This window comes from Pleurodeles waltl, chromosome 3_1 (genome assembly GCF_031143425.1).
Source record: "Pleurodeles waltl isolate 20211129_DDA chromosome 3_1, aPleWal1.hap1.20221129, whole genome shotgun sequence".
Taxonomy (NCBI): domain Eukaryota; kingdom Metazoa; phylum Chordata; class Amphibia; order Caudata; family Salamandridae; genus Pleurodeles; species Pleurodeles waltl.
The window spans coordinates 1,145,848,805-1,145,871,666 of record NC_090440.1 but is presented as its reverse complement, the minus strand read 5'-3'; positions in this window follow the sequence as shown (position 1 = coordinate 1,145,871,666).

Here is a 22,862-nt window from a genome sequence, read left to right as displayed (position 1 = left end):
AGAAGTGTGGAAAAGCAGAGTGGTAATACTTTTGTGGTTCGATGGAAGTTCTAGATGTTCTAGCACATGAATATAGCAACATAGCCTTTTCAAGTAAGAAAACATTATTGAATCCACACAAGACCCACCACCCACCAGGATCTCCAGGTTTTTAAAAAGTCATAGGTTGAGAGGAATCCCTGGTTACTGGCTGACCCACAATGAATAGTGCATCCTTTCACCATTAAAAGTGATAAGAAACTGGGATTTCTTTGGGCACGGTTTTGATATATGAAATGCAGAGAGGGGGTAACCCTCCCAATTTGCCTTCCCCTTGGGTAGAAATACTGTTTGGTGAAGGGCGTTAAGGCCCGATGCCAAGATGGTCCAGCATCTCATTTAGTCCTTTCTCCTCTGTTAGAATGGTGAGCATTCAGCCGTATTGGGCTGGAAGATTGAGGTGTTTACCCCATAGCCGCATCTTCCAGGAAGCTCAGAAATTCCATCAGACTATCAAGGGAAAAGTGAGAAACGGAATAGGGTGCGGATGTGTCATCCTGTCACTGCACAGCATTGTCCACTCTTGGGCACCAGCCCATATTTCTTCCACTTTGGGGAAGCAGAATAGACTTGGTGTTAACCACCTATTCCAGCCCAGATGTCAGACGTGCACCCATCTCACTTGCTTTGTGATAGTTCAGGCCCGGGAGGGAAAAGGGGGCTAGCAGAAAAACTGTTCAGGCTTTAGGGCTGGGGCATATGGCTCCATGCAAGGACAGGCCAGCCCCCACTCCATCTAAAACGAAAAATCTATCCATAGCATCTACTAAGCGTTCTGCTCCCTGACCCTCCTTCGGGGGCAGATTGGGGGAACCACTCAGATTACCCTTTGGGGGACAGAAAACCTATTGGGACTTTAGGAATCCGGGTATGGCCAAAGCCAGAACGGGCCAGCCTCTACCCTGTTTTCTGTTTTTTAAATATATCCCTGTTGCTTTGTGGGCTCTCTGCCTCCCCGAGTAGGGTAGATTAGGACCATATCACCCAGTCACCACCCATGTGGGCAGAAACACTGTTAGGGCTTAAAAAGTGGGGAGTATACACAGTGCCAGGGTGAGCCAGCTCCTACCACATAAAAAAAAATATATATATCCATGTCAGACAATGAGCTTTCTGCGTAGGTGGTGGTGGTAGACAGAAAGTCTGATGATGCCTTTAGAGGTTGTGGTACAACCTAATACCAGGGCAAGCCATCCATAGAGTATTCCTTTTTCTAAAAAAAAATATTCCTTGTGTCTAGTGATCTTTCTGCCACCCTTGGTGTAGTTTGGGGTAAGCGCCCCAATTACCCACCCCAGGGCGGGCTGAAAGACTAAGCATGCCTCATTTTTGAGGAGGGAGGACCTTTGTCAGGACTGGGAGGTCCACCCTGCCCCCAGAAACCTCCATGCTGGCTAGTGTGCGGATCCCAGCTCAAGGATCGCTCTCCTGTGGAGCTCTTCAAGCTGGTATCCATTAGGGAGAGTTAGCATTTGAAAGGGGACATTCTCCACTTTACATCAGTACCCCATCATACTACATAGCGGAGAAAAGTCCCCATGCACTGAACACAGTGAAAACAGACCGGTTTTCACTTTTAGTCAGGGTGACGTCAACACCCTTGGTGCGCTGCAGTCACACAGATTGCAAAAAATAATCTCAGGCAGCTAAGGAAGATCTTACTTTGCCACCAGAGATTTCTCTAAAAATAGAAAATCCTTCTGGTGCAAGCACCATGAGCATTTCCTACGCTTGGTGTGATAACAAGACATTTATGTCCTCTGTACCAGTGAGGTAGTGCGAAGTACATGAATGTCTCATCCACAGCACAAAGGGGGGCAGCAGGGGGAGAAGGGGACCAGGATTGCAGAGTGTCATAGGGCTTTTATTGATCTGAAGGACTTACTTTGCAATGCAACTTTATGGCGCTATAGGGTATATTTACAAGCCCAATAGCACCACCGGAGCATCACTTTTTGTGACGCTCCGGTGGCGCTGTGCATTACGCATAATTACAAGGCAGCGCTAAGCCACTTTTTGTGGCTGAACATTGCCCTGTAAATATGCCCCCTGACACAGTTTTCTGCTGCAGAGGGGCATGCAATTGGTGTTGCTGTTGGCGTTCCACCACAACACCCATTGCTTTTGACGCTGCCCCAGAGTTACAGGAAACTGTAAATCTGTGGCAGCACCAAAAACTGGGGTGGCATGGCGCAACAAGGAGAAATGCTTTCATTTCTCCTCGTTTTTTCTTTTTCTATGTGTGCTGCATTTTGCAGCACACATGGAAAGAGCAAAACCTCCATGAATGATTGTTTATGTGCAGGAAGGAAAACCTGCACATAAACAACCAATCCCCTCAATGCAGACACCATTGCACTATGGTGCAAAGATGTCTGCGTTAGCGCTGGCAGCTAAATTTAGCGCCAGTGCAGGGGGAAACACAGGGGTGCACCGTATGATTGTAAATACAGCGCATCCCTTTGTTTTAAAACTGGCGTAGTGCGGCGCTGCTGATTTAGGTGCAGCACCGCCCTGCACCAGTTTGTTGTAAATCAAGCCCTAAGTTTGTGGTTCTGTTGAATCATAAGCCCCTTAAACAGCTAATAGCTCTGAAAGGATAAAATCCTAAATTGTTGCTGTGGAACAACTCAAATTGAACGTCTCTGCAGAACACAAGGATGGATTGCAGAAATTAAATGCAGAGGGAAATTTCTACCAGTTCCTACCAGTTTGATGTCCAAAGTTCTCCAGCAGAAGAGTAAGTGCCGGTTATCTGGATCTCGGAAAGGCATCTGTTAGGAAGTGTAATCTCCTTCCTGGTTCTGGAAAGCATGAGCCCCCTGACTTTTCAGTTCCTTGCTCATGACTGTCAGCTGTGTACATTGCAGATATCGCCCATGCAATGTTGCGAGACACCAAAACCGTGGCTTGAGGTCAGATGGGCAGTAAAAGTGCAAAAGTTCACTGCTTCTTACTTGAACAATTACTGCCTTTTCACGGGGTAAGCGGGACTGGCAGTGGTGGCAGCAACTGAATATAGTGAAATGGACAGGCACCTTTTGCTTGTCATCTTCAGGCTGAGCTGCTTACTGGCCTTTCCTGCTAAAAGGTCTGCCTTGTCTCCCCTAATCAGGTCCTTTGCTCCGTCCATGCAGGACATGGAGAGACGTTATGTGGTTGTTCTGCAAGTATTGTTTTGGGTGTGTCAGAGAGGGGCCTGGCTAGAACTTTTTTAAATTGTGTGCAGTTTGGAAGTTCCTCAGCCTTCTGCAGTGCACCAGACACCGTAGATAAGGATGGGTGGAATCAACATTTTAGATGTGTAAATAATCACTCCCTGACACCGTCCTACTTCCCTTGCCTCAGGATTCTCACTCAGACATATTTGGTCAGTGGTACCAGGGCTTGGTATGATTTCCGTTTGAGGCCTATGTTCTTCCTCTTTAACAGAACACACCAGCTCCACCATCCCGCCCTCCATATTCTGCAGATCAAGGTATATGTCTAGGGCATTCTTAGGGAATATATCCAACACCCATAAACGCGGACTTAACCAAATAGAGATAAGATTCCTAGAACCCACATTCTTGTCTGACAGCCAAGAATAAGTAGTGAGCCAAAACTTAGTGAGTTTGTGACATGCTATTTGTGACCAGAATGGAAGTACATCCCAAAGCATTTGACTTACCTTTTAACTCCACGGCTTGGATTCTGGGCAGCCAGGCTGCTTACCAAGTCAGGACTAATTTTGAAGTCTTCAGGAACATTTTGAGAAGTGTTGTTTACTCAACCCTTGAGAGATGAAGTTCAGCATCTGCTGGTGGGGAGCACTGGATGTTCCCTACAAAAGAAAACAATGAGAGTGAAGCACAGTGAACCATGAAATGTGTGATTGATTCTTTATGGGGTCCGCAGCATCATCAGTGAGAGCTACACAGCACTCACTGATGATGCTTTGGACCCCATGGATAATCCCTCAATGGTTGAGCCCGGCAGCATCTGCCTGCCAGTGACCCTGACAGTTTTGAATTATATCAACTCACCTCCTGAGGGTGGAGGTAATTCCGGAGTTGTTAGTATGGCCTTAAACTGTGCAGATTACACTTCCACCAGTGTAACAGCTGCCAAAAGTTTAATTCAAGTACCCTCTTTGTGAGAACATGTGCACACTATCCTAGCTGTTGTGACTCTGGGGGTCATTACAACCCTGGTGGACGGTGTTAAAGGTGCGGTAATACCGCAAACAGGCCGGCGGACAAAAAAAGGGAATTATGCCGTGCCGGAAACCGCCAACATAGACAGCCACTTTAGCACACCGCCCGCCACGGCAGTACAGACAAGCAGCGCGGCGGTCACCGCCAACAGACAGACGGAAGACAATGTACCACCCACAGTATCACAACCCACCAATCCGCCATCTTTTCCGGGTCGGATTCACAGTGGAAAAAAACACGGCGGAAACAGCTTTTGCAATGGAGAAAACGCTCACCTCAACACACTCCACGAGGAAGGAGGACATCATGGAGCCGGAATTACAAATACTCTCTGCCCTTGTCTTCCTGCTCATCTACGAACACCAACAACGGCACCGCCGAAGACAACAGTGACTACTGCACCTACGACATAGGGGAGGCAAAAGTCAGGGGGATACACACGCAACACCCCCACCCCGACCCTCGCACATTACAACACACACACCAATGCATTTCCAAACATCACAGTAACAACCCACAACCCCCTCGGAAGAATGCAAAGACAAAAGGAAATCAGTCCAAACATTGTAATGTATCAAAATACAGTTCCAAATATATACAGATATATATACACATTCAAAATTATATACATTACGAGAAGTAGTGCAGGTATGCACATATCAATGTCCTTGCACCACTGGTCCAAAAATGCATGGGCGAGGCCCACACTAGATACCTGTCCACAAACGGAGAGAACACTGCAGGGGCAACAGATAGAAATACAATAGGCACCTCAGGGGGAAAGGAAGGGGGGGGCACCTCAGCCGGATTACAGCACCACGCCAGATCCACGACGGGGCTCCATGCCCATTGATGTATCCTGGGGAGTGCAAAGCCACAGTCTATCAAGTCTCTACGGTGGGTGGTTTGCCCACTGGACCATCCAGGGGAGTGCAAAGCCACAGTCTCTCAAATCTCTACAGTGGGTGGTTTGTCCACTGTTCAATCCTGGGGAGTGCAAAGCCACAGTCTCTCAAGTCTCTACAGTGGGTGGTTTGCCCACTGGACCATCCTGGGGAGTGCAAAGCCACAGTCTCACAAGTCTCTACAGTGGGTGGTTTGCCCACTGTTCAATCCTGGGGAGTGCAAAGCCACAGTCTCTCAAGTCTCTACAGTGGGTGGTTTGCCCACTGCTCAATACTGGGGAGTGCAAAGCCACAGTCTCTCAAGTGGATAACAGTCTCCACTGGTTCTGGAGGGGGACTGGTGCCCAGAGTCCTTCATCCTGTTAAGGACAGACGGAGTGGATGCATGTGTCCACTGGTTCAGGAGGGGGAATGGTGCCCAGACTGCATCAGACTCCCTGTGACGGTTCCTGTTCCGTCACTGTCCCAGCTGCACATGGGATAACGATGCTTGATGTGGCGGTGTTTTCCTTCTTCAGCAGTGCTTTGCCCTGTTCAGCGGTGCTTTGCCATGGCGGTCTCTGACTTGTTCAGCGGTGCTTTGCCCTGTTCAGCGGTGCTTTGCCATGGCGGTCTCTGACCTGTTCAGCGGTGCTTTGCCATGGCGGTCTCTGACCTGTTCAGTGGTGCTTTGCCCTGTTCAGCAGTGCTTTGCCATGGCGGTCTCTGACCTGTTCAGCAGTGCTTTGCCCTGTTCAGCGGTGCTTTGCCATGGCGGTCTCTGACCTGTTCAGCGGTGCTTTGCCATGGCGGTCTCTGACCTGTTCAGCGGTGCTTTGCCCTGTTCAGCTGTGCTTTGCCATGGCTTTCTCTGACCTGTTCAGCGGTGCTTTGCCCTGTTCAGCGGTGCTTTGCCATGGCGGTCTCTGACCTGTTCAGCGGTGCTTTGCCCTGTTCAGCAGTGCTTTGCCATGGCAGTCTCTGACCTGTTCAGCGGTGCTTTGCCCTGTTCAGCGGTGCTTTGCCATGGCGGTCTCTGACCTGTGCATTGGTGTGTGGCATGACGCTCCCTCATTGCCCAGCGGGGCTGTGGCTGCCAGGGCCCTCCTGGGCACTGACTCCGGCGGTGGTCTCCTGACCAGTGACGATACTGCTGCCCTCCTGGGCACTGACTCCGGCGGTGGTCTCCTCACCAGTGACGATACTGCTGCCCTCTTGGTCACTGACTCCGGAGGTGGTCTCCTGACCAGTGACGACAGTGCTGGCGGTGGCGTCCCGGCCACCGGGGAGGATGACGCCCTTCTCCGCTGTGCTGCTCTTACCAGATTTCTTCTGGCCCCTCACCACCTTTGGAGGAGTCACAGCTGACTCTGCAATCCCCCTGGGACCCTTGTGAGCAGTTTTGCCGCCAGGGGTCTTCACCCTGTACCGTCGGCCACTTTCCAACTTGAGGTGCTTCACAGGGGGTGGACTGGCAGTGCTTTGGCTCCGTGTCACACTGGCTGCCCTGGTGGCCGGTGCACTCCACACACCTTGAACACGTACCACAGGTCCTGGTGTTTTTTTGGCTGAGGTGCTACTACGGGACTTATGAATTGGAAGGGTGGGGGTGGTGGCAAAGAGGTCAACGTTGCTGAGGAAGAGTTGCTGACGAAGACTGGGATGGGTAGCTGGAGGGGGTCTGGGAGTGGAGGAAGAGGAGGTGGTTGTATGAGATGTAACTTTAGGTGTTTTGGGTGCAGGTGCAGGTGCAGGTGCAGGTACTGGAAGCTGTCGTGAGGTGGATGGATGTTGGGTGTGTGGGTGCCCGAGTTTGTGTACTTTGGGCGGGGCGTCACAGACATACTGGGAGTGGACACAGGGGATGTGTAAATGGTAGTGGGGGTAGTGAGTGCAGGTGAGCGGGGTGTGGTGCTGGGTGTTCTGGTGCGAGTCCTAGTGCCTGTAGATGTAGTGCATGCAGGTGAGAGTGTAGACGACACTGGGAGGGAGGAGGGAGACGACGAGGAGGGGGACACAGTGGAGGCAGTGGATGTTGCTGTGTCTGTATGTGGGTGATGCTTGCGTGAATGCCTGTGGGTTGTGTGGTGCCTATGTTCGCCTGAGCTACTTGTGTGTGTTGAGGTGTATGTATGCTTGTTTGATGGTGTGCTTGGGATAGGCTGGGGTACAGGGGATTGGGTCTGGGTGGAGGAAGTTGGAGGGGGGAGGCTAGACACAGGGACAATGACTGCCATCAGTGCTGAGGCCAGAGATTGCAGGGTTCGATGATGGGAAGCCTGACCAGAATGAATGCCCTCCAGGAATGCATTAGTGTGTTGCAACTCCCTTTCTACACCCTGGATGGCATTCACAATGGTAGACTGCCCAACTGTGAGTGACCTGAGGAGGTCAATGGCCTGAGGGCAGCAGGGGTGACAGGGGCAGGGGCTGAGGTGCCTGGGGCGAAGGTGATGCCCACCCTCCTGGGTGAGCGGGCACGGGGCGAACGCTGAGGGGCTGCTGGGAGGGCTGTGCTGGTAGGGGGAGGTGGCGGCTGTACCTGTAGAAGTGGGGGGCACAGATGGTGCCGCCACCACAAGGGAGCTCCCATCGGCGGACGAGTCCGTGTCGCTGGTTGGTGATCCTGTGGTCGATGTGAAGCTCCCATTGGTGTGTTCAGAGTCTGTGGTGTGGCCCTCCATGGCCATGTGGGATGCAGCTCCCTCGTGCTCCGGTGCCACTGTACCTCCGCCTGATGATGCTGATGCACACAAGAACAGGGAGACCACAAAAAGGGGAGGGGGACGACAGAAGAAAGACAGGTTGAGTGCATGGCTTACCGCTACCGTTGGCGGACAATACAGACACAGCAGCCCCCTGCACTATGCCGTGCTCTTGGCCACTACAGATGCAATCCCTGGGATCTGGCCTACATGGCTATGGTGGACATCTGCACACATGGATGCCACAGGGGCATGTATACCTGTACTTGGCCCTCTACGATGGTGGAGTGGAGTGGCACATGGCCTGCATTACAGAGGGGCCTAGCCTACGTAAGTCGCCCTGGCCTATGGAAACCCACATCCCTCCTCCCCCACCAAGACCCCTCCACAGCGCACAAATTCCCCAGAATGAGAGTGTACTCACCCCCTTGTGTCTGCTGTGATGCCCTCAAACGCCCATCCAACTCCGGGTAGGCCACCGCCAGGATCCTGAACATCAGGGGGGTCATGGTGCGACGGGCACCCCTCCCACGTTGGGAGGCCATCCCCAGCTGAGCTTCCGCCGTCTTCTTGCACCAGCGGCGAATGTCCTCCCATTTTTTCCGGCAGTGGGTGCCCTGTCTCTGGTGGACCCCCAGGGTCCGGACGTCCTTGGCGATGGCATGCCAAATGTCCTTCTTCTGGTTGGCGCTGACCTACATGACATGCACAGGGGAAGAAGAGAAGTTATTACCAACTGCCCCATCATTGTGAGTGGCCCCCATCCCTACCCTTGCCATGTGGCACATGCATTCACAGTCCTTCATGTTCCCTGAACTCTGCCCTCTTCCTTCTTACAACCAGCCCTCTCCACCCAGGCATAGCCCATATAATGTGCTCCCTGTGTACTTACCTGTTGGTCTGGAGGACCGTAGAGTAGCGTGTACTGGGGGAGGACCCTGTCCACGAGCTTCTCCAACTCCTGAGCAGTGAAGGCAGGGGCCCTTTCCCCAGACGCAGCAGCCATTGTCTCTCCCAGACCGAGGTCACAGCAGCACTTGCAGTGTTGGTCCTCGCCTGTCGAAGATCAGGTATCGAGTGATTGAACAGATAGAAAATGGCGGTCACGTCCGCGGGCGTGACGTCCGCGGCGGTGACGTCCGCGGAGGTGCGTATCATCACCGCGGGCGCACTTCATCATTGGCTCCTGGGACCCATAGGGTCCAATGTTAACCAATGCAGCATTGCGCCGCAGTCTATGACCGCCTACCGCGACGGTGTGCAACGGCAATGCAGTTACCCCACAATCCCATTGTCCCAGTTTAGAGGTCAGGCAGCCGCCATTTCAGGGGCCCACATGGCTTCATTTACTACTGCGTCACACATACCTAGGCCTACACTCAACACACATACAGGAAGTGTTTTGTATTTGGTGTTGTGTTCTGTGTAGCTGTGGGTACATACCTGGGAATTTGTTGACTCTGTGGTCGCTGTTGTCCTTCCTAGGCACTGTCAGCTTGGACATGTGAGAAGATGGCGGAATCCTCCAGTGTACCGACCGCTGGTGGACCTGTTGACAATGGAGGAGCGACATTTAATCATCACCTACAGGTTTGACCATGCCACAATCCAGGAACTATGTACCCAGTTGGAGCCAGACCTGATGTCACCAATCTGCCATCCCACTAGAATCCCCCCTGACGTGCAGGTGCTGTCAGGGCTCCATTTCCTTGCAAATGGGTCTTTTCAGACAACAGTGGCCATGGCATCAGGGATGTCCCAGCCTATGTTTTCCAACGTGTTGTCCAGAGTGTTGTCTGCCCTGCTGAAACACGTAAGGAGCTACATAATTTTCCCTCCGGTGGAGGATTTGGCTACAGTTAAAGGTGACTTCTATGCCCTTAGACAAATCCCCAACGTCATAGGTGCTATTGATGGCACCCATGTAGCTCTGGTCCCCCCCCACAGGAGTGAACAGGTGTACAGGAACCGGAAGAGTTATCATTCGATGAATGTACAGATGGTATGTTTGGCAGACCAGTACATCTCCCAGGTAAATGCTATGTTCGCTGGCTCTGTGCAGGACGCCTACATCCTGCGGAATAGCAGTATCCCGTATGTGATGGGTCAACTCCAGAGGCACCGTGTGTGGCTATTAGGGGATTCTGGTTACCCTAACCTGTCCTTGCTATTGACCCCAGTGAGGAATCCCAGGACCAGGGCAGAGGAACGCTACAGTGAGGCCCATGGGCGGACTAGGAGGGTGATCGAACGGACCTTCGGCCTCCTGAAGGCCAGGTTCAGGTGCCTCCATATGACAGTGGTTCCCTATTCTACTCACCAAGGAAGGTGTGCCAGATCATCATCGCCTGCTCGATGCTTCACAATCTTGTTTTGCGACGCCAGGTGCCTTTTCTGCAGGAGGATGGTCCACATGGCGGTGTTGTGGCAGCTGTGGAGCCTGTGGAGCCTGTGGACAGTGATGAGGAGGAAGCTGAGGAAGAAGACATAGACAACAGGGAGTCATTCATACAGCAATATTTCCAGTGACACACAGGTGAGAACATTACTTTCTTACCATTACATTCACTTTCACACTTCTACCTCTATCATGTCTGTCATTCCATAGCACTATTTGGTCACTGAGTTGTACCTTTCCACTACGGTTTCACAGGTGTGGTTACCAACGTGTGTCATCTGCTTGCATCCTTCAAGGACTTGTGATGTGTGACCTAGGTATGTTGGCTTTACAATAGAAAACGCATTTTGACACTGTCATTGATAATAGAAACTTACCAAATCACAGACTGACTCCAGATTGTTTTGTGGTTCAAGGGTGTTTATTTAAGTGCTCAAAAATGGAAGGGGGTTGTAAAATGGTGATAGGGGACGGTGGAGGAATGTCCATGGCCGAGTCCAGTCTATTGGTTACACAGGTGCACTGCCCATATGGGCAGAGGAAGTAGACCTGGGGCAGTTAAAGTATGGACAGGGTAACAAAGTGGGACAGTGGGAGGACAATCAGGGTGGTCTCATTTCCTGGCAGGGGTCTTGCCATCTTGCTCTGTCCTGTTCCTGGATCTCAGGGATCGCTTGCGTGGTGGTTGTCCGTCTGTAGGGGGTGGGGTGCTGGTGTGGTGGTCCTGTGGCGGGGCGTCCTGTCCACTAGCACCGGTGGAGGTGGTGGGCAGTTCATCGTCCATGCTGGTGTCAGGGCCCCTTGGAGTGCCACGGTGTCCCTCATGGTGTTTTGTATGTCCTTCAGCACCCCTATGATGGTGCCCAGGGCGGAGCTGATGGTTCTGAGTTCCTCCCTGAACCCCAAATACTGTTCCTCCTGCAGGCGCTGGGTCTCCTGAAACTTGGCCAGGACCGTTGCCATCGTCTCCTGGGAGTGGTGGTATGCTCCCATGATGGAGGAGAGGGCCTCATGGAGAGTGGGTTCCCTTGGCTTGTCCGCCCCCTGTCGCACAGTAGCCCTCCCAGTTCCCCTGTGTTCCTGTGCCTCCGTCCCCTGGACCGTGTGCCCACTACCACTGCCCCCAGGTCCCTGTTGTTGTTGGGGTGGTGGGTTATCCTGGGTTCCCTGTAGTGGTGGACACACCGCTGATTGTCGTGTCCTGGGTACAGAGGTATGGGCCCGCTGGGTGGGTGCTGTGCTGGTGTTACCAGAGGGTGGAAGGTCAGTGTTGGGCTGTGCCTGTGCAAGGGGAACTGACTGTCCCGAGGCCCACGATGCTCCGGGCTGGTCATCAGGATCCAGTAGGGCAGAGCTGCTGTCGTCACTGTGGGCCTCTTCTGTGGGGGGAGTGGAGATGTCTGGACCCTCCGGTGTGGTGACGTTCCTTAGTGGTCCTGCAGGGATATGAGAGCATGATTATTGCATGTGTGTGTGTAATGGTGGGCAATGGGTGGGTGTGCGTGTACCCCAGTGCAAGCATTCCTGTGTGTGGGTTTGTGTGATAATGGTTAGGGGGTTGTTCTGGGTATGTGCAGTGAGCATGCTTTGGTGAGGGGTGACCATGCTTAGTTGTGTCATGCAGGGCTTGGTGTTGGGATGAGTGGTTTGTGTTATTAGTACATTAGTGAGGATTTGGGGTGATAGGGGAGGGTGTGAGGGTGGGGGTGTGTGATAGCATGCAGGTAGGGTGGGGGATATGATAGTTAAAATTTGACTTACCAGTGTCCATTCCTCCACCGACTCCTCCGAGGCCCTCTGGATGCATGATGGTCAAGACTTGCTCCTCCCATGTTGTTAGTTGTGGGGGAGGAGGTGGGGGTCCGCCGCCAGTCCGCTGTTCGGCGATGTTGTGCCTGGAGATCACAGAACGCACCTTCCCCCGTAGGTCGTTCCACCTCTTCCTGATGTCCTCCCGATTTCTTGGATGCTGTCCCATTGCGTTGACCCTGTCCACGATTCTGCGCCATAGCTCCATCTTCCTGGCTATGGAGGTGTGCTGCACCTGTGAGCCAAATAGCTGTGGCTCTACCCGTAGGATTTCCTCCACCATGACCCTGAGCTTCTCCTCGGAAAACCGGGGGTGTCTTTGGCGTGACATGGGGTGGTGTGGGTGATGTGTGGGGTGGTGTAAGTGTTGTTGTGTGTGGTGATGTGTAGAGGTGTGTGGTGTTTTGTGCGTGGAATGTTGTATGGGTGATGGTGTTGTGTGCCTCTGTGTGGTGGGGTTCTCAATTGCTGTGCTCTCTGTCTCTCTGGCCTTCGTTCGTGAAATATGGTCGTAGGGGTTTGTGGGTGATGTGGGTGTGTGTTTTATATTGAATTGGGTGTGTTTGTATGTGTGTCAGGTGTGTGTATTTGGAATTGTCCAATGTGGGGGTGTTTTGGAGATATATGTGTATTTTGAGCGCGGCGGTGTGTACCGCCAATGGAATACCGCGGTTGAAAGACCGCCGCGTGGATTCCTGTGTCGTGATAGTGTGGGCGTGTTTCTGTTGGCGTGACGGTGGAGGAATTGTTTTCGCCAGTTTAACACTGACCTTTGGTGTGACGGACTTGTGTGGGTGTCTGAATTTCGGCGGATTCCGAGATGTGTGTCATTATAGCTGTGGCTGTATTCCGCGGCCGCAGCGGTGTTTTGGCGGTCTTCTGCACGGCGGTAAGCGGCTTTTACCGCCGATGTTGTAATGAGGACCTCTGTATTTTACCTTGAGTGCCGAATAATTACCTGACCATGTTCAGCAGATTCCAGGCCTAACCCCATACCCTCTAAAGCATGTGGCTCCCTAAATATGAACCCTAACGCTCATGTTACCCAGGAAACATGACTAGCAACGCGGTCAATGCAACCCTATGCATTGACCACGCTGCCTATACCAAGCATATGTGCATACTACGCATGCATTTAGCACACATGCCTTTATCATGCATATGCGTGGAAACGGCAGAGAACCGGAAGGAATAGTGACCAGAGAAGAGAGAGAGAAGTGGGGCCGGTGTTTGGGGGTGGGGTTCAGGTTGTTTTTAGGACAGGGTCAGAGGGCTGGGGTAGTTTTTAGTACAGAGTGCGGAAGGTTTTAGGGTTTGGGGTAGTTTTCACGACAGGGTAGATTTATGGTTTTCGTCAGGGTGGTGGATCGGGATAGTTTTTAGGACAGGATGTGGTAGGTTTTAGGGCAGGGTAGGTTTTAGGGTTTAAGGCAGGGTAGCTTTTAGGACAGGGCAGGGTAGGTTTTAGGGCGGATAGTTTTTAGGGCAGGACGGGGTAGGTTTTAGAACAGGGCAGGGTAGCTATTAGGGTGAAGGTAGTTTTTAGGACAGGGAGGGATAGGTTGTAGGACACAGGGTGGGGGCAGGGTTGGGTAGTTTTTGGGACTGAGTGGGTTAGTTTTTAGGACAGGGTAGGTTTTAGTGTTTAGGGTGGGGGGTTGGTGTAGTTTTCAGGAAAGGGAGGGGTAGGTTTTAGGACAGAGCAGGGTAGCTTTTAGGGTGGGGTGGGGTAGTTTTTAGGACAGGGTGGGGGAGTTTTTAGGACATGGTGGTTTTCAGGGTTTAGGGTGAGAGGTTGGTGTAGTGTTTAGGACAGGGCAGGGTAGCTTTTAGGACAGGGTAGGGTAGCTTTTAGGGTTTAGGGCGGTGAGGGGTAGTTTTAGGACAGGGTAGGTTTTAGGGTTTAGGGTGGGGTAGTTTTTAGGAGAGGGTTGGGTAGGTTTTAGGGCACACGGTGGGGGCAGGGTTGGGTACATTTTTAGGACAGGGTAAGTTTTAGGGTTAGGACGGGGGGTCGGTGTAGTTTTTAGGAAAGGGAGGGGTAGGTTTTAGGACAGGGCGGGGTAGCTTTTGGGTGGGGGTTCGGGGTAGTTTTTAGGACAGTGTGGTGTAGTTTTTAGGACAGGGTGGGTTTTAAAGGTTAGGGTGGGGGGTTGGGGTAGTTTTTAGGACAGGGCAGGGTACTTTTTAGGGCTTTATTGTGGGGAGAGGTAATTTTAGGACAGGGTAGGTTTTAAGGTTTAGGGCGGGGTAGGTTTTAGGGGACAGGCTGGGGCGGAGGTTGGGTAGTTTTTAGGACAGAGTTTGTTAGTTTTCAGGACAGGGTAAATTTTAGGGTTTAGGGCGGGGGGTCGTGTAGTTTTTAGGAAAGGGAGGGGTAGGTTTTAGCACAGAACAGGGTAGGTTTTAGGGTGGGGTGGGAGGTCAGGGTGGTTTTTAGGGCCGGGTGGGGCAGTTTTTAGGACAGGGTGGGTTTTTAGGGTTTAGGGTGGGGGGTCAGGGTAGTTTTTAGGACAGGGTGGGGTAGCTTTTAGGGCAGGGTAATTGTTAGGGTATAGGGCGGGAAGAGGTAGTTTTAGGACAGGGTAGGTTTCAGGGTTTAGGGCGGGGTCATTTTTAGGATAGGGCGGGATAGGTTTCAGGACAGGGTAGGTTTTAGGGTTTAGGGTGGGGGTCAGGGTAGTTTTTAGAACAGGGTGGGGTAGGTTTTAGGACAGGGCAGGGTAACTTTTAGGGTTTCGGGATAAGGCGGGGTCGGGTCGTTTTTAGGACAGGGCGCGTTAGGTTTTAGGCTTCAGGGTGGGAGTAATTTTTTAAACAGGGCAGGGTAGGCTTTTGGAAAGGGCAGGGTAGCTTTTAGGGTGGGGTGGGAGGCGGGGTACCTTTTAGGGAAGGGTAGGTTTTAGGGTTTAGGGCAGAGAATCGGGTAGTTTTTAGGAGGGGGTAGGTTTTAGGGTGGGGTAGTTTTTAGGACAGGGTAGGTTTTAGAGTTTAGGGCAGGGATGGGTAGCTTTAGGACAGGCAGCGTAGGTTTTAGGGCAGGGCTCAGGGTAGTTTTTAGGACAGGGCACGGTAGGTTTTAGGACTTAGGGTGGGGTCGGAGTAGTTTTTTGACAGGGTGGGGTAGTTTTTAGGACTGGGAAGGTTTTAGGGTTGAGGGCGGGGGGTTGGTGTAGATTTTAGGACAGGGCGCAGTAGGTTTTAGGACAAGGTAGATTTTAAAGTTTAGGGTGGGGGGGTCGGAGTAGTTTTTTTGACAGGTTGGGGTAGTTTTTAGGACAGGGAAGGTTTTAGGGTTGAGGGCAGGGATTGTGTAGATTTTAGGACACGGTGGGGTAGGTTTTAGGACAGGGTAGATTTTAGGGTTTAGGGTGGGGGGTCAGAGTAGTTTTTTTGATAGTGTGGGGTAGTTTTTGGGACAGGGTAGGTTTTAGGGTTGAGGGCGGGGGTTGGGGTAGATTGTAGGACAGGGCAGGGTAGGTTTTAGGACAAGGCAGAGTAGGTTTAAGGGTTCAGGGTGGGAGTAATTTTTAGGACAGGGCAAGGTAGCTTTTAGGGTGGGGCGGGAGGCGGGGTACTTTTTTGGGTTCAGGGCAGGGAGTCAGGGCAGTTTTTAGGAGGGGGTAGGTTTTAGGGTTTAGGGTAGGGTAGGTTTTAGGACAGGTCAGGGTAGCTTTTAGGGTTTAGGGTGGGGATGGGTAGTTTTAGGACAGGGCAGGTTAGGTTTTGGGGCGGAGACTGAGGGTAGTTTTTAGGACAGGACAGGGTAGGTTTTACGACAGGGTAGATTTTAATGTTTAGGGCGGGGTCTGAGCAGTTTTTTTTGACATGGTGAGGTAGTTTTTAGGATAGGGTAGGTTTTAGGAGTGAGGGCGGGGGTTGGATTCGTTTTTAGGACAAAGCAAGGTACGTTTTAGTACAGGGCAGGGTAGATTTTAGGGTTTAGGTTGAAGGCAGGGGGTCGGGGTAGTTTTTAGGCTAGGGTGGGGCAGGTTTTAAGGTTCAGGGTGGGGGTGGGTACAGGGTAGGTTTAGTGTTTAGGGCGGGGGCAGCGGATCGGGGTAGTTTTTAGGAAAGAGTGGGGTAGTTTTTAGGGCAGGGTAGTTTTTAGGGCGGGGATCGGGTCGTTTTTAGAACAGGGTAGGGTAGGTTTTAGGTTTCAGGGTGGGGGTTGGGTAGATTTTAAGACAGGGATTGGTAGTTTTTAGGACAGGTAGGTTTTACAGTTTAGGGCGGGGATTTGGAGTAGTTTTTAGGACAAGGCATGCGTGAAATATGCATGCGTTGTTCCATCATACATCCATGTTACCCCAGCCATGTTGTGTCTTCAGAGTACTGTGCATCGAGATATCCTGGTGCATGGGCACAAGGGACCAGTTTTTAGTCACCCATCCTGCTTTGGTGCCTGCTCTTTGGCCCCCCTTTGTGACCTGATTAGTTGGTCATGGTGGTTTAGTGTTTGTATCTAGTACAGGAGCAACCTGTAGACAAGATTGGACAGGGTAGTTAACTAGTATTGACAACAGAGTCCAACCAGGTAGTATTGTAAGGAAAAATATCAATTCAACACAATACCTGAAAAGTGTACTGTTTAAGACAATGTTACCGAAAAAAAATATGTATGACCAAAGGTATTGTATTAGAAAAGTACCCTTTAGCAAGTATGGAATATATTGCAGCCTTAAAAAAAAACAATAAAAACGTGTGCAGCAAGTGCTCAGGCTGCCCTGATTTATACTTTTTGGTGCAAAACTGCACTAACGCAGTTTTGCACCAAAAGGTTTAGCACCGGCTTGCACCCTTTCTGTGCACTAGCCAGGCACCATATTTCTGGAATGGTGCAAGCCGGTGCAAACGGTAGGCTAACGTGGAAAAAAAAACGTTAGTGGGGTGGGGCTGGCGGTTTGGAAGGAGGGGGCTTTGCACCAAAAAATGACGTTAGGCAGGGAAGAGTAAAAAAAAAAAAAGATTCTAACCTGCCTAGAGTCATTTTCTAATGCAAAACCATCAATACCACATGACTCCTGTCTGAGAAAAGACAGGAGTTATGCCCCCCACCCCAATGGCCAGCACAGGGTACCAGGGTCTCCCGGGCATGGCCATTGCACCCAGTGCCATGTAGGGCGGACCATTTCAGGTCCCCCGGTGACACTTAAAAAATATATATATACTTACCTGTACTTACCTACACTTACCTGGGATGGGGTTCCCCCATCCTCCGCTGTCCCTCTGGTGTGGGTGTCCCTGGGCCTTGGGAAGGCACCTGTGGGCTTATTCCATGGTGTTCCACCATGGAAATAGGCCCACAGGTCCGCTAACACCTGCCCTGACCCAGGCATTAAAAAATGGTGTAAAGCAAGCTTTGCACCGCTTTTTTTTACCACTCCACCCCCTAACCCCCCCAACCCCCCAACACCGTACTTGATTTTTGCACGGGACGATAGATAAGCTGCTAGGGCCTTAGAGTAATTTTTGTCGTGGAGCGCCTACCTTGCATCTCATTGACGCAAGATAGTTTTCCACAGGCAAAAAATGACTTTAACTCCAATATTTTGGCACTAGACATGTCTTGTGTCAAAATATAAATATGGAGTTAAGTTTGCGCTGGATTTGCGTAAAAACAAATGCCCCAAATCCGGCGCAAACAGAGTAGAAATGTGCCCCTTAGTAGTGTGTTGGGGGAACACAGGGCTCAAAGCAATCTTGTAAATAGGCACAAGGAGTGATCGCGATGAAAAAAGGAGAAAATGATGAAAGACAATTCTTCCGAAAGAACAGAGTGATATTTCCGAAAAATCTCAAAAGTTCATTATTGTTTTGGTAATGTACATTGTTTAGAAACAGTCCATGAATATCTTTTTCTTCTCATGATCTGTCAACGATGTTTTGAAGATGGATCAGTTACCGGGTCATCATCAGGGAAAAATGAAGTTGCCTGAATATAGTGGTTTGTGGGGAGCTGATCTCTGAATTTAAACATGGCCTGTAAGATAAAAAGGAAAGCAAGGAAACATCCATATGGCCTTATAATAATTGTCGAGTATGGTAAGAGAACATGTGAAGGTGTGTACACTCTGTCACACAAGTAAAAATTAACTCACGGCTAAATTCTATTGATCTAAGAAGCCTGCAAATATTAATCCGAAATAATTGAGTCATCAACAAGATCACAAGACAAGTATGGATATAGAACAAGTATACAGTGAGCAAGGGACTGACTTAAAGCACATGTCCTTCGGCAGCACAGTAAATGTAATTTGGTGAACTAATGTTCTTTGAAAAAGCAGGTGAAAAGAGATTAACACCAAGGAGTTGCGATATGGTGAATTTACCAGATCTTAACCATTACCTTACAGGAGAAAAAAGGGGAGGGCCCCCAAGAGGCGATTAATTTACCATCAGAGTCCACTGTGGGGAGAAATCAAGAAGCCCCTGAAAGGAATCAAGGAGTGGCCAAGACAACAAGAGTGGGACTGGATCATATGACCAAGATGTAGAATTTTCTTTTTTCTCACCATTAAAGCAGACCCATTGCTTCTCCATCCAGGAATGATGGTTGTTCAAAAAAAAGAATGGGTCCACTTCACTTACTGGGTATGATTTTCCAAGAATGATCCAAACCGTGCTATCATTGTACCACTGATGCATCCAATCTCTCAAGGAACACCTGATAGTCAATGGTGTCAAAGGCCGCAGAAAGACCTAACAGGAAATAACCTGGATATATGAGTTGAGTAATAGTTCTTGTATGTTTAACAGCATCGGCTCAGTGCTATGATGGGGTCTAGAACCTGACTGATGGCAGCAATTCAAGGTCGACCAGAGACAGGTCTGCAGGTAGAGAGATTGTCGTTGTCTTTAGTTAGTTTAATGAGGGTGGGTATGCTGAAAACATGTTTGAGGCCTTGAGGGATGAATCCATTGGAGATGAATAAGTTAATAAAGCATGTAGTGATCAGTATGAGAGTTGTGGCTAGTAACCCAAGATTGTGGGCATGCTCAGCTGTGCTCCTGCGCCTGCAGTCCTGAATCTGATATGATCCTAAAAGCAGCACTAAAATGAAGCTCTCATACCTCTCTGAACTCACCCCTAGCTCCCAGACATACAAGTTTGCAATGCTGCGCCAATTGTGTGATGTGCTAATACTCATAAACAAAGCCCTGTTGCTCACTGTAGTGCTTTGGCATGTGCTCTCGACTGAAAATTATTTTGTGACAGTGGCAAACAGTCCTCAAAACTCTTTCCCAGGCATAAATGTTGCTTGATCTGAAGAAGGCACCCCCTTTCAAATAAATTATTTAAACAAGACAAACAATATGTACATCACTACATTAAGAAACACAAAAACAAGGAGATTAAAAATCACGGGCAAAAGGATATTCACTCAGAGTCCAAGGAAGAAGATGAGAGAGCGTAAACTGCCTGTGCCATTGCCTCTTAAATCATGAAATGAAAGGATGTTTTTTTCCGCAGAACTGAAAAAAATGCTTCTTTACCATGCAATGCTTTATGCATGTCATATTTTATCATTGTTTAAAAGAATGTGTATGGTACAGTATTTTTTTAACTTTATTTAATGATAGCCTTTGTAATAATAACCAAATAGCCACAGATAGCAACAGAAGCATCTGATATTCCGCATCCAGTACATACATAACTTAAGAAGACATATCAGAAACTAAAAAAAAAATACAAAGGGAACATCAAATTCTAAGGAAAAAGGAGCAGCAGGAGAGTACAATGAACATCAGGCAAAAAGGATACATTAACCATCCAGGCATATATAAGCAGTTTAACATGAGGGTGTCATGATGCGTGAGGTGGAGAGTCTAACGTGGCGGGCTCCGAGGGTGGAGTGGTGGTTAGTAAATAATCTTGGAACAATAGCCATGTATCCCTGGCCCTAGAGGTTAGCGGTTGCATAGAGGCATAGCACAGTAGGACATGTCCCGCAACCAAGCAGTGAGGGTGGAAGGCACATGACTGCCCAAACACAGCTCCAACTGTTGCTTGCCCAGAAGGAGTGCTATGGCAGCTAATCTCCTGTTGCCAACGGGTAACGGCTTAACAAATCCCAACAAAGCCATCACGGGATCAGGGACAAGGGGATGTTCTAGTACACGGGACGATGTGGTATTTATTTGTTCACAGTATGTCTTGATGTGTTCACAGTTCCATATGAGATGCACAAAATCTGCCTGATCTGCAGTGCATTTAGGACAGTGAAGTGGTCTAGTGAGATCCAGCTTAGCCAGTGCCTTAGGGGTGGTGTAGGCTCTATGCAGAAATTTGTATTGGAGGAGTTTATGTTTTGTGATTGTTAGAGACAGGTTTGGTCTGGGTGCAACAGTAGTACCAAGTCTAGTCCGGGATAGGGTAGCCCAAGTAGCCTCCCAGGCAGTTTGTGATCGTTAATTATCAATAGTGTGCAACTCTACAGAAAGGCGACATAGGGGGGAAATAAGTTGTTTGGCATCTGGCGCTGTAAGCACCGTTGTGAGAGGAGGGAACTCAAGAGGTTATGTTGGGTAGGTGGGTAGCACATCACGGAACGTGGAGTGTAGCCGATAGAATAGTAAGCCATCCATTGTATTGACAGGTGCCACCTCCATCAAAGAGTCACTAGAGCAGATTGTGCCATTAGTAAAGCAATCCCCCACCACATGCAAGTTATGCGCAGTGAATGTGTGTTGCACCAGTCGCTCGCAGGTAAGGGGAAGCCAGGGATTATTTTTAAGTGGCAGTTGAGGGGAACACATGGTAGACAAACCTTAACAGCGTGTAAGTCTAAACTACACACAGCACATGATGGGTAGTGCCTGTATGGCAGTGAGGTCATGAGGGAGGCTGCGTAGAAGTAATGACAAGAGAGGAATCTCAGAGACCTGAGCTCTATCTGGTTTAAGATAGGGGAGCCTGGCTTTCAGATGGTGCCAATAGTAGTCATAATGCACTTCGGCTACCAAGTAATAAAGTTGTAAGTCAGAAATCCCAAATCCTCCACGGTCATAGGGAAGTATTAACGTGTTCCATCGGATGCAAGGGAAGTGGCTGGCCCAAACCAACCATGTGAGCAGTCCTCTCAAAAGATCAAAAACACTATTTGTCAAGGCAATAGGGATATTCAAAAAGAGGTAAAGAAAACGAGGGAGAACCATCATTTTAATGATGGCAACCTTTTCCAGCCATTGTAAGGTATAGTTTAATTCATCGATTTATTTGATTCATAAGCTTCACAGCGGGCCATAGTTGCACCGTATGACCTCAGTTTTGTTTCCATGGAGGTAGATGCCTAGGTATTTAGCAGTGTCGGCGCACCACTGGAGTGGAAAATCAAAAGGACACGGTATCGTAGCATCAGTGAGAGGAAATATTTCTGAATTATTCCAGTTCATAGACATTCATGAAAATGCTCCGAATAGGATCACTTCACAAATAAGTGGGGAAAGACTGGCGGCAGGGTCCCAGACAAACAACAATATGTCGTCGGCATATAGTGATACCAACAACCTCCCGTTGGGAAAACAGAGGCCTCTCTTCATGTGATGATCTTGCAAATTACGGACCAACAGGTCCATATCAATGATAAAACTAAGGGGGAGAGTGAGCAGCCTTGTCTGGTGCCCCTCTTTCAGCTGAATGTCTCAGTGACAGTGCTGTTAATGCGGAGGAGGGCTAAAGGTTCTTTGTAATAGGATAAGTTGTCTAAAGCCATTCGGAAAGCCAGGTTTAGATAAGGTGGCAGTGAGGAATGACCACTCAAGGGAATCAAATGTCTTTTCCATGTCAAGTAATTCAGTCACTGCAGGAATAGTTTGAGAAATCTGATTGATGGCTGTAAAATTAGTGGGGAGGTTAATGGAAGTGGAGTGGTGTGGAATGAAACCAGATTGCATAGAAGATAGAATGCGGTCCATCAGGGTGAAAGACGCGTGACTATCACCTTGGCAAGGATTTTATTATCATTGTTTAAAAGTGACAGCGGCCTGTAGGATGCGCACTAGTGATGGGCTTTATTTGGGTTCAGCAATAGGATAATTACAGCTTCACGCATCATTGTGGAAGGATGCCCTTCTCTAAAGATTCCGCATAGACCTCTAGTAAGTAAGAGGGGCCAATATCATCTTAAAGACCCTGTAGAAATTGCCAGTAAAGCCATCCAGTCTTAGGGCTTTTGAAACACCAAGAGCATCAATTGCCTGTATAATTTCTTCGCAGGTAATAGGACCTGCAAGGAAATGCTGTTGCACCAGCTCAAGCCAGACCATGGCCACTTCAGCCAGGTACTCAGCCAGCGCCTGATCATTGTCTTCAACTCGAGACGAGTAGAGTTGCTTATAACAGGTTGAAAATTTATCGACTATGGTCTTACTATCGAGGACAGTCAAGCCATCCTGCCACTGCTGTTGGGTTATACAAGTGGCATGGTAGGAGGGCCTAAGTAGGTTGGCTATGCAAATACACCTGATATAAACCTTAAAGGCTTCCCAAAGAGTAGAGTATGTTTGAACTGTGCTGGCATTAATGGCAAGATAGTCTAGTATTGCTTGTCAGACCTCCACACAGAAAACCCCATCTAGGTGTGCATTGGTTGGGAATCTCCAGAATCGAAAGATCTGTGGGTTACTAGGTATAGTCAGTTTGGCCCTAACGGGGGCGTGATCGATAATGTACGAGGCAGATGGGCAATAGCTGTCAGCCACAGCAATAGGTCAAGGGACACATACCAGTGATCAGTGCATGCCCAGGTTTTATATGGGGCAGAATAGAATGTAAAGTCTCTCTTGGACAGATTCCAAGACCTCCATTGGTCCACTAATTGAAAGGTGT